Source organism: Stenella coeruleoalba (assembly GCF_951394435.1).
Source record: "Stenella coeruleoalba genome assembly, contig: scaffold_40, whole genome shotgun sequence".
NCBI lineage: Eukaryota > Metazoa > Chordata > Mammalia > Artiodactyla > Delphinidae > Stenella > Stenella coeruleoalba.
The window spans coordinates 198,480-211,016 of record NW_027646100.1 but is presented as its reverse complement, the minus strand read 5'-3'; the positions used below and the strand labels follow the sequence as shown (position 1 = coordinate 211,016).

At 44.8% G+C, this 12,537-nt stretch overlaps 1 long non-coding RNA gene across 1 annotated transcript in view; it reads right to left on the bottom strand.

Moving 5' to 3' along the window:
* LOC307181341 overlaps positions 1 to 12,537 on the bottom strand; it is a 598,475-nt gene that overhangs the window by 420,746 nt on the left and 165,192 nt on the right. The gene's annotated exons all lie outside the window — the stretch shown is intronic.

Below are 12,537 nucleotides of genomic sequence, written 5' to 3'. Positions count from 1 at the left end.
CTAATGAGAGGAACCCAGGAGTCAGGCAGAGGAGGGGTGGGTGGTGGTTGGAGACAGAGGCCTGGTGCCCCGGGTGCAGTGGAAGTCTCTGGAAGACCAGGTGGAGGGAGGCCTCACGGAGTGATGCCCAGGGTCACAGACCTGTCGCAGCTGCTGTTTGTTAGTTCAAGTCCTGCTCTGAGGTGCTCTGTGTCAGCTCTGAGCGACAGGTGAGCTGGGGGTGCTCTGCAATGAGGGCTATGTGCACGGTTCCTGTGTGCCCAGCCCTGCCACGGTACCTGCAAGGGTAGCTCTGTATCCTGGGAGGGGCCTGACCACGAGAGCCCTGTGGGCTGGGGTGGGGGTGGGGTACCTGCCCAGGTGAGCTCCATATTCTGGGATTGGTCTGACCACGAGAGCCCCATGGGCTGCTGGGGACCTGGTAAAGGATGTCAGGACAGTCAGTGAAGCCACCGAGGATATACCTCCAGTTGCTCCTAATTCCTACACCCTGCTGGTCATTCTACCAACCACCAGGACATGGTATTCTGTATTAGTCTTCAATGATGCCTTCTTTTGTATTCCATTAGTCCCAGAGTCACAAGAAATTTTGGCTTGTGAGTGGCAGGACTCAACATACAACTAAAACAATACTTCCGGGCCGTCTGGCCCCAAGGGTGCAAAAATTCCCACACCATCTTTGGGGAAAGCTTAGCTAAAGACCTAAAAGTTCTACCTCTGGAAAAGGAAACCCTCCTTCAATATGCAGACGACATTCTGATCACCAGCCCTACTAAGGAGGCCTCTGAACTACCAAGCCAATAAAGGATAGAAGTTGTCCAAGAAAAAGCTCAAATATCACAGACTGCGGTGACCTGCCTGGGCTTCATTCTCACAGAAGGTCAGAGAAGCCCATCCCAGGAAAGGGAAGAAACCATTTTCAGCCTTACCCCTTTCTAAAACTAGAAGACAGCTTAGGGGTTCCTGGGGAGGCCAGGGTTTGCTGCTTCTGGATCCCTAACTACAGTCTACTAGCTGGGCCTCTATATGAAACACTGAAAGGAAAAGATGATGATCCTTTTGAATAGAATCCAGAAGTGGCCTTTCAAGAATGGAAAGAGCAGTCAATTCAGACCCTTGCCCTGGAACTCCCTAATTTAGCTAAACTCTTTGACCTTTACATTCCCGGTGAAAGGTGAATCGCCATTGGAGAATTAGTGCAAAAACTGGGACCACTTGAAATGGAACAATGCAAGAATGCCATCCAGGTAGGATAAACTACGGTCACTAAGGGGCTTGGCCCACTGCCACATCTGGCCAAGATACTGGCGGTATCTAAAAACCTGGAAATCAGCAGCCCAAAAGGCCACCTCCCTCCTAAGGGAAAAGGACCCCACGTGGTGATCCTAACCACCAACCATGCCCTGAAGTTGCAGGGTTCGCTCCGTGGGCACACCGACCTCGAGTGAGGAGGCCCTCCAACTCCAACATCCAGAGAGATAACCGGGGGCAACAGGGCACCATGACGACTCGTGTGAACATCACTTGACCTGGAGTTTCTCTCATAAAACAACAAGAGTGTGTCCCAAAAGAGTAGACTACTGCTTGCAGGACTTACTGCACCCAGAGGGGAGCTAATAATCTTGGCGGGGGAACAGTATACCACACTGTCACCATAGAAAAGCCTACAGACACCGTGATGATGGTGGCCAATAAGACCGGCTGGACTCCTGTTTACTTCAAAAGGCTGTTGACTCAGTAGCCATCATGGTCCTTGATCACCACTGACCCTGGACTGTCTGGGAGTTGAGCGGGCAGGGCTCTGACACCTGGTGCTGTTTGTACGTTAATTCAGGGGCCTAATTGAAGAAAGCGCAGACTACTGGTCAGAGCATCTAGGCTGGCAGAGACGGTCAGCCTAAGGTGGCCGAACAAATGTGGGGCGGGGTGAAACCGGCCCCCACAGCGTCTCTGCACATCTCTTTCCTGGACCCTTAAAGGTCATTAGAATCTATAACACTTCCAATGCTGGTGCTCAGGTGGACGAGCAGGGAGGCAGGTGTCCTGGGGACAATCAACGTCACCGGGAGGCTGCTGGGGAGAAGCTCTGACCCTCGCCCCAGGGTATGAGGGCTCCCAACTCAGCACTCAGCAGTTACAGAAGAAGGGTCTGCACCCTCAGCACTCCAAGAATGAGGAACGGGACAAAAGGCAGAGGAGGGGTTTGTCCCCAGCAAAGCCCATTAAAAATCCCTGGGAGATAAAAATAGAATCTGGGCAATAAAGTCAAGTCTAACCTTTTTTATCCTTTGTGCTTTGTCTAATTTCACGTGCTCCTAGGGTCCCGCATGCAGAGGTTCCACACCCGGCACTTCAGACCAGATTTCCTAGTGCAGAATGGCTGGGTCGACACCTCAGCTCTTGGGGCCCAGTGCAGACTCCACGATATAGAGCCTGAGCTACAGCCAACCCGGCCCTCGAGAGCTCCGCCGCCTCCCTCCCTCCCACTGACTCTGACAGGATCTCTACACAGCAGCCCAGCCCACAGCCCACGGGGTAGTGCATGCTCTCACCTCTCCATTCTCTGATCAAAATATAAAGTTTCCTTTGCTTGTGAACAAAACTCAGTCTCGATCTGTTGGCCCCAATGACACTGGGCAGGGGGACACTTGTTGGGGTCCACTCTGGAGGATCAGTAACAGAAATTGAGACTATTGTAACCTCAATGAACAGATGTGTGAGCCAAACTGTAGTTAACATAGAACAGTGTATAAGGCTCGGGTAAAATAAGATGTTTTTAACACTTCCATTTGATATTTCCATCACTTTTTATAAGCAAGTTCAGTGAAAAGGTTTGTCTTATTTGTCAGGTCAATATTAGAGAAACGAAGTGATTTCTTTCCAAGGATGTACAGCTAATAATCTTGGTTAAACCTTCAATCTTGTTTTAAATGCTTTTCCATTGAAAATGATACCTCTCTTTCAGCTCCCCCATTTCTGAGAAGTATAAAATCTTATAATTTATTATTACCAAAGGGGAAAGGTGGGAGGAGGGATAAATTAACAGTTTGGAATGAACACATACACACTGCTATGTATAAAATAGATCATCAACAAGGAACTACTGTATAGCACAGGGAACTACACTCAACATTTTGCAATAACCTATAAGGGGAAATAATCTGAAAAAGAATAGATATTTTTATTGACATCATCTATCAATGACAGTTAAAGTGTAGCCTAAGGGAAGCTGGTGGTGAGTGCTTCTGACCCTGAAGACTTCAATCATCTAAAGTTTGGACTCTGCCTACTTCCCAAGGCCCTTAATGAACATATGTGTAGCTGTAGCTTAAAAACTTCCCCAGTTTGGGTTTCGGGGAGACACTGATTTTGAAAAAGCCCTGGTGTTCTCCTTACATGAATGGGACTCTTCCTACTGCTAAAACATGTCTGTCACACCCAGAGGATGGTATACCGTCTGATCGGGAAGAGTTTGGAAAAGGCATCTCATCTCCTCATCTCCTGGTGCTCGGGTTCACCCCTCCAGCGTCTTTACTAACAGTCTCCCCACTTGGAGATGTCAGCACTGTCAACATCCTGTTGCGTACAGTTTGGAATTTGTCCAGAGGATGAAGCGGAAGGATGAGGAACAATGAGAGACAAGTCCTAGGTGTTCAGACAGGCACATTTCCAATCAGGAAGACGAATTGACCAAAGGCTAGGGTTGCCCATGGAAACAGTATAGGGCTTGAGGAAATCCCGCTGCTTTGTGGCCAGTTCCCATAAACACAAGTTGAACAATGGAACTCAGGGGCAGTAAAATTCACAAAACTGCAGAGTTGAAAATATCCATCACTGAAAAATGTCTTGAGGAAAGTCAGAGAAAAGGATTTGTAAGCAAGGGAGAATGGCAGGAAAGGGATTTGAGGAGGTAGAAAGGACTCGCCATTAAGCACAAGAAAAGGAGCTGAACATTGCCAACATTGCCAACATTGCAGTTGGCCAAAAAGGGTGTATGCGTTCTTTTCTGTATATATTCAAGAAAAGGGCATACACTTTTTTAGCCAACCAAACAGGTGGGCACTGGAAGTCAATACTACAAAAGATATCACTTCGCATCAGTCAGAAGAGCCATCCTCATAAAGCGTAAACAACAGAAATGCAGGACAGGGCAACGAGAAGAGGGAGCCCTGTGAGACTTATAGTGGAAATGTATATTGCCAACGGCCATTCTGGAGAAGTGTATTGTGTTTACTAAAGCATCTAAAAAATGAGCTACAGAGCATAGGGCACTTGCACTCATGGGCGTATATCTTGGGAAAAACAAAAATCGAGAGGACACAGGCACCCCAATGTTTACCCCCTCTCTGTTTAAAAGATCCTCGACTAGGATATAACTTAAATGTCTCTGGAGGGAAAAAATGGATAGAGATGTGGTACTTAGGTAGAGTGGAATATTATTCAGCCTGGAAATCAATGAAATATGGCCAGTTGTAACAACTCCAGAGGAGTTACGTATGATCATTCTAAGTGACAGAATTCAAAAAGAAAAAGACACATATCATAAGATATCACTTAAAGGTGGAATCCAAAATGGCTACACATGAAATAAATTACAAAACAAAAACATAGTCAAATATGTAGAAAACACGCATAAGGCTGCTAAACGGGAAAGGTGGGGAGGGGTGAGGCATCATCCAGGAGGTTGAAATTAGCAAAGATACCATTCCAAATACCAAACTGATAATCAACAAGGCCTACACGGTAGCTAAAAGAACTGCACTCAGCACACTCAAGTCACCGGAAAAGAATATATACGACTGGTAAGAATCTGAAAAAGAATTTATTGATGTCTCTCTGTACGTGAATCAAGTGGATGTACAGCAGCAAGAAACAGAGCTTTGAAAATCAGCTGTAACCAATATAGTAATAAATTGAAAAAAATAAACGACAGAGAGACAGAGAAAACCTCTTACAACTTTTCCTCAGGGACGGTGATGCAACATGGATTGAACACATCTAGACCCACAGCAGGATGAGACATAAGGCTGGAAACTGTTTGCGCTAAGAGAAATGTGAGGTTGGGTGAGGAAATGCACACCCTTTAAAGTAATACTACCTGGTACCCATTCAATGGGTCCCAAATCTGCAGGTTCAAGGGATCTTCCTACAGCTAAAACATGCATGGAAAACCCAGAGGACTGTACACCATGTGATCGGGAGATGTGTCTAAAATGCACCTCATTTATCCTCTCCTGGTGCTCCTGTTCACCATTCCAGCCACGCTACTTAGAATCTCCCCACTTGGAGAATCAGCACATTTAAACTTCTGTTTCACACATTTTGCAAATTGTGAGGAGGATGAACGGGAAGAGGGGGAACCAATGAGAGAAGAGTTGTAGGGGTTTGGACGGGCACATATCACTCTAATTTCCCATTGAGAATAAGAATTAAAGAAAGGCTCAGCCTGCCTCGCCGGAGCCAAAATAGGGCCTGAAGCAATCCTGTGGGTTTGAGGCCAGCTCACAAAAGAGCAACTTAAAAAATGGAGCTCAGGGTCACTGCAATTCACAAACCTGCAGAGTTATAAATGAAAACTAACGTCCAAAAATATGTTGAGGTAAGGCAAAGAAGAGGATCTGAATGCAAGACAGAATTGCAAGAAACAGATTTCAAGAGATAGATTGGACTCGTCTTTAACGCACATGAAAAGCGGCAGAATTTCGACAATGATGCAGTTGGCCCAAAAGGGCGTATGCGTTTTTTCCTGATTATATCCAGGAAAAAACGCATACGCACTTTATGGGCAACGAAGCAAGCAAGCAATGCAAATGTGCACAACAAAGAAGTCTCACTTCCCACCGGTCAAAAGGGCCATCCTAAAAAATTGTAAAAACCAGAAATGCAGGACAGGCCATGGAGAACAGGGAGCCTTTATACGCTGATGGGCAGTGTGTGAACTGCCGAGAGCCACTCTGGAGAAGTGTATGGTGGTTCCTAAATCATCTAAAAAACAGAGCTACAGAGCATAGGACACTTCCAATCATGGGAGTATATCTAGGGAAGTCTAAAAATCAACAAGACACAAGCACACCACAGTTTAGGGCTACTCTGTTTACAAGAACCTCAACTTCAGTACACCTTAAATATCCCAGGAAAGAGAACAATGGATAAAGAAGATGTGGTACTTATGTACAATGGAATATCTCTTCACCATGAAATCAATGTAATAAGGCTAGTAGAAGGATAAAGAGTGGATTTAGGTCCGATAATACTACTTGAAATAAGTCAAACAGAAAAAGAAACATATCATAAGATATCACTTATAGAGGGAGGGTAAATATGGCTGCACAAGAAATGAATTACAGAACAGAACAGTGTCTCACATTTAGAAAACACACTTATGTCAGCTTAAGGGGAAAGGAGAGGTGGGGTGATGCATAAAACCAGAGTTTGAAATTAGCACAGATACCGTTCAATAAACCAAATAGGTATTAGACAAGATCTACACCTTGCTCAATGAACAGGCCTCAACACACCCTATACACCGCAGAGAAATATATCTGAGGAATAAGAATCTTAAAACCCATGTATTGATATATCTCCATAAGGGAATCAAGTGTGTGCAGAGCGGCACAAACACAGCAGTGAAAAGGAGCTAAACCCCATTATAGAAATAAATTTTAAAAACAAAACGCTGAAACAATGAAAGAGAGAAAAATTCTTACAAAATTCGCTCAGGGGCTGTGATGCAACCTGGATTGACCACATATAAACCCACAGCTGGATAAGACATAAGGCTGGACACTTGGGGCTGACAGGATTGGTGAGCTTTGGTGAGCAACTGCCGAAAATTTAATGCAATACTTCATGCTACTCAGTCCAAGGGTCCCAACACTCCAGGTTGAAGGGAATCTTCCTACAGCTAAACCATGCTTGGGAAACCCAGCGACTGGTATACCATATGATCGGGAAAGGTTTCTAAAACGCACCTCATTTTTCCTCTCCTGGGGCTCCGGATCGACATTCCAGCCGCTTTACTAACAACATCCCCACATGGAGTCAATGCCTTTAAGTTCTGGTATCGCACAGTCTGCAGTTAGTGCAGAGGATGAATGGGAATAGGGGGAACCAGTGAGAAACTAGCTGTAGCGGTTTCAATGGGCACATGTCACTCTAATATCACATCAGTAAGAAGAATTAACCAAAGGCACAGCAAGGTGCCCCAGAAGAAAAATAGGGCTTCAAGGAATCCTGTGGTTACGGGGCAAGACCACAAAAATAAGAGCTAAAAAATGGAGCTAAGGGCCACTGCAATTCAAAAACCTGCAGAGTTATAAAGGCCAACTATTTTTAAAAAATATATTGAGGTAAGGCTATGAAGAGGGATTGAAAGCAAGGCAGAATTGCAGGAAACCGATTTCAGGAGGTAGACTGGAATTGCATTGAAAGCATATGAAGAGAGTCAGAAACTCGACAATGATGCACTTGGCCAAAAAGGGCGTATGCGTTTTTACCTGAATATATTCAGGAAAAAACGCATACGCCCTTTTTGGCCAACCAAGCAAGCTTGCAAAGGAAATCTGCACTACAATGAAGTCTCACTTCCACCTGGTCAAAAGGGCCATCTGAAAAAAGTGTAAAATCCATAAAGGCACGACAGGCCATGGAGAACTGGGAGCCTTGTTATGCTGATGGGTGGGATGTAAATTGCCAACAGCCACTCTGGAGAAGTGTATGGTGTTTCCTGAAACATCTAAAAAACAAAGCAACAGAGCCTAGGGCACTTCCACTTATGGTCCTATAGCTTAGGGAAATTAAAATCAAAAAGACACAGCCACCCCAAAGTTTCGGACAGCTCTGTTTACAAGAACCTCGTTTACGGTACAAGTTCAATATCGCAGAAAGTGAAAAATGGATAAAGAACTTGTGGTACTTACGTACAATGCAATATCACTCAACAATGAAATCTATGTAATCAGGCCCGAAGCAGCATAATGAGTGCATTCAGGTATGATGATTCGAACTGAAATAAGTCACACAGAAAAGAAACATCATAAGGTATCATTAATACACAGAATGTCGACTTGGCTACACATGAACTGAATTACAAAACAGAACAGTGTCTCATGTTTAGAAAACCAACTTATGCTTGCTTAAGGGGAAAGGTGAGTTGGGGTGCTGCATAAAACCAGAGATTGAAATGAGCACAGATAAAGTTCCTTAAGCCAAATATGGAATAGACAAGAGCTACTCCTTGCTCAACGAAATGGACTCAACACCCCATATTAAACGCCTAAGAATATACCTGACTAGTAAGTATCTTAAAACCTATGGATTGCTATGTCTCCAAAAGAGAATCAAGCGTGTGTACAGGGGCATAAACGCAGCAGTGATAGGATTGGAGAGGTTCGGTGAGCAAATGAAGACCCTTTGAAGTCATATTGCATGGTACCCATTACACGGGTCTCAACTCTCCAGGTTTAAGGTATTCTTCCTTCAGCTAAAACATGCATGTGGAACCCAGAGTATGATCAACCGTGTGAACGGGAGACGTGTTCAAATATGTCTCAGTTTTCCTCCCCTGGTACTCGGGTGCAACATTCCAGACGCTTTACTAACACTCTCCCCACTTGGAGAGTCAGCACCTTTAACCTCCTGTTTGGCCCCGTTTGCAATTTCTGCGGAAGATGAACAGGAATAGGGAGAACCAATGAGAGACTAGCTGGAGGTGTCTGGACGGGCAAATTTAACTCTCATTTCCCACCAGAAAGAGGAAATAACCAAAGGCTCAGCATGCCGTGCCGGAACCAGATTAGGGCCTGAAGCCATCCAGCAGTTTTGCGGCCAGCTCACAAGAAAACGAGTTGAAGAAAGGAGCTCAGGGGCACTGTAATTCACAAACCTGCAGAGTTATAAATGACAGCTATCGTCCAAAAATAGACTGAAGTAAGGCTGCCAAGAGGACTTGAAAGCGGGGCAGAATTGCAGGAAACCGATTTCAGGAGGTAGACTGGAATTGCATTGAAAGCATAGGAAAAGAGGCAGAACGTCCACAATGATGCACTTGGCCAAAAAGGGCGTATGCGTTTTTTCCTGAATATATTCAGGAAAAAACGCATACTCCCTTTTTGGCCAACCAAGCAAGCTTGCAAAGGAAATCTGCACTACAATGAAGTCTCACTTCCCCCCGGTCAAAAGGGCCATCTGAAAAAAGTGTAAAATCCAGAAAGGCAGGACAGGCCATGGAGAACTGGGAGCCTTGTTATGCTGATGGGCGGGATGTAAATTGCCAACAGACACTCGGGAGAAGTGTATGGTGTTTCCTGAAACATCTAAAAAACAAAGCAACAGAGCCTAGGGCACTTCCACTTATGGTCCTATAGCTTAGGGAAATTAAAATCAAAAAGACACAGCCACCCCAAAGTTTGGAACGGCTCTGTTTACAAGAACCTCGTTTACAGTACAAGTTCAACATCGCAGAAAGTGAAAAATGGATAAAGAAGTTGTGGTAATCACTTACAGAGCAATATCACTCAGCAATGAAATCTATGTCATCAGGCCCTTAGCAGCACAATGAGTGGATTCAGGTACGATGATTCTAACTGAAATAAGTCACACAGAAAAAGAAACGTCATAAGATATCAGTAATACACGGAATGGAAACTTGGCTACACAGGAACTGAATTACAGAACAGAACAGGGTCTCAAATTTAGAAAACCAACTTATGCTTGCTTAAGGGGAAAGGTGAGTTGGGGTGCTGCATAAAACCAGAGATTGAAATGAGCACAGATAAAGTTCCTTAAGCCAAATATGGAATAGACAAGAGCTACTCCTTGCTCAACGAAATGGACTCAACACCGCATATTAAACGCCTAAGAATGTACCTGACTAGTAAGTATCTTAAAACCTATGGATTGCTATGTCTCCGAAAGAGAATCAAGCATGTGTACAGGGGCATAAACGCAGCAGTGATAGGATTGGAGAGGTTCGGTGAGGAAATGAAGACCCTTTGAAGTCATATTGCATGGTACCCATTCCACGGGTTTCACCTACCCAGGTTTAAGGTATTCTTCCTTCAGCTAAAACATGCATGTGGAACCTAGAGTATGATCAACCATGTGATCGGGAGACGTGTTCAAATATTTCTCAGTTTTCGTACCCTGGTACTCGGGTGCAACATTCCAGACGCTTTACTAACACTCTCCCGACTTGGAGAGTCAGTCCCTTTAACCTCCTGTTTGGCCCAGTTTGCAATTTCTGCGGAAGATGAACAGGAATAGCGAGAACCAATGACAGACTAGCTGGAGGTGTCTGGACGGGCAAATTTAACTCTCATTTCCCACCAGGAAGAGGAATTAACCAAAGGCTCAGTGTGCCGTGCCAGAACCAGATTAGGGCCTGAAGCCATCCTGCGGTGTTGCGGCCAGGTCACAAGAAAGCGAGTTGAAGAAAGGAGCTCAGGGGCACTGTAATTCACAAACCTGCAGAGTTATAAATGACAGCTATCGTCCAAAAATAGACTGAAGTAAGGCTGCCAAGAGGACTTGAAAGCGGGGCAGAATTGCAGGAAACCGATTTCAGGAGGTAGACTGGAATTGCATTGAAAGCATAGGAAAAGAGGCAGAACGTCCACAATGATGCACTTGGCCAAAAAGGGCGTATGCGTTTTTTCCTGAATATATTCAGGAAAAAACGCATACGCACTTTTTGGCCAACCAAGCAAGCTTGCAAAGGAAATCTGCACTACAATGAAGTCTCACTTCCCCCCGGTCAAAAGGGCCATCTGAAAAAAGTGTAAAATCCAGAAAGGCAGGACAGGCCATGGAGAACTGGAAGCCTTGTTATGCTGATGGGCGGGATGTAAATTGCCAACAGACACTCGGGAGAAGTGTATGGTGTTTCCTGAAACATCTAAAAAACAAAGCAACAGAGCCTAGGGCACTTCCACTTATGGTCCTATAGCTTAGGGAAATTAAAATCTAAAAGACACAGCCACCCCAAAGTTTGGGACGCCTCTGTTTACAAGAACCTCATTTACCGTACAAGTTCAATATCACAGAAAGTGAAAAATGGATAAAGAACTTGTGGTACTTACGTACAATGCAGTATCACTCAGCAATGAAATCTATGTCATCAGGCCCGTAGCAGCATAATGAGTGGATTCAGGTACGATGATTCTAACTGAAATAAGTCACACAGAAAAAGAAACATCATAAGATATCACTAATACACGGAATGGAAACTTGGCTACACAGGAACTGAATTACAGAACAGAACAGGGTCTCAAATTTAGAAAACCAACTTATGCTTGCTTAAGGGGAAAGGTGAGTTGGGGTGCTGCATAAAACCAGAGATTGAAATGAGCACAGATAAAGTTCCTTAAGCCAAATATGGAATAGACAAGAGCTACTCCTTGCTCAACGAAATGGACTCAACACCGCATATTAAACGCCTAAGAATGTACCTGACTAGTAAGTATCTTAAAACCTATGGATTGTTATGTCTCCGAAAGAGAATCAAGCATGTGTACAGGGGCATAAACACAGCAGTGATAGGATTGGAGATGTTCGGTGAGCAAATGAAGACCCTTTGAAGTCATATTGCATGTTACCCATTCCACGGGTTTCAACTACCCAGGTTTAAGGTATTCTTCCTTCAGCTAAAATATGCATGTGGAACCTAGAGTATGATCAACCATGTGAACGGGAGACGTGTTCAAATATGTCTCAGTTTTCCTCCCCTGGTACTCGGGTGCAACATTCCAGACGCTTTACTAACACTCTCCCCACTTGGAGAGTCAGCGCCTTTAACCTCCTGTTTGGCCCACTTTGCAATTTCTGCGGAAGATGAACAGGAATAGCGAGAACCAATGAGAGACTAGCTGGAGGTGTCTGGACGGGCAAATTTAACTCTCATTTCCCACCAGGAAGAGGAAATAACCAAAGGCTCAGTGTGCCGTGCCGGAACCAGATTAGCGCCTGAAGCCATCCTGCGGTGTTGCGGCCAGGTCACAAGAAAGCGAGTTGAAGAAAGGAGCTCAGGGGCACTGTAATTCACAAACCTGCAGAGTTATAAATGACAGCTATCGTCCAAAAATAGACTGAAGTAAGGCTGCCAAGAGGACTTGAAAGTGGGGCAGAATTGCAGGAAACCGATTTCAGGAGGTAGACTGGAATTGCATTGAAAGCATAGGAAAAGAGGCAGAACGTCCACAATGATGCACTTGGCCAAAAAGGGCGTATGCGTTTTTTCCTGAATATATTCAGGAAAAAACGCATACGCCCTTTTTGGCCAACCAAGCAAGCTTGCAAAGGAAATCTGCACTACAATGAAGTCTCACTTCCCCCCGGTCAAAAGGGCCATCTGAAAAAAGTGTAAAATCCAGAAAGGCAGGACAGGCCATGGAGAACTGGGAGCCTTGTTATGCTGATGGGCGGGATGTAAATTGCCAACAGACACTCGGGAGAAGTGTATGGTGTTTCCTGAAACATCTAAAAAACAAAGCAACAGAGCCTAGGGCACTTCCACTTATGGTCCTATAGCTTAGGGAAATT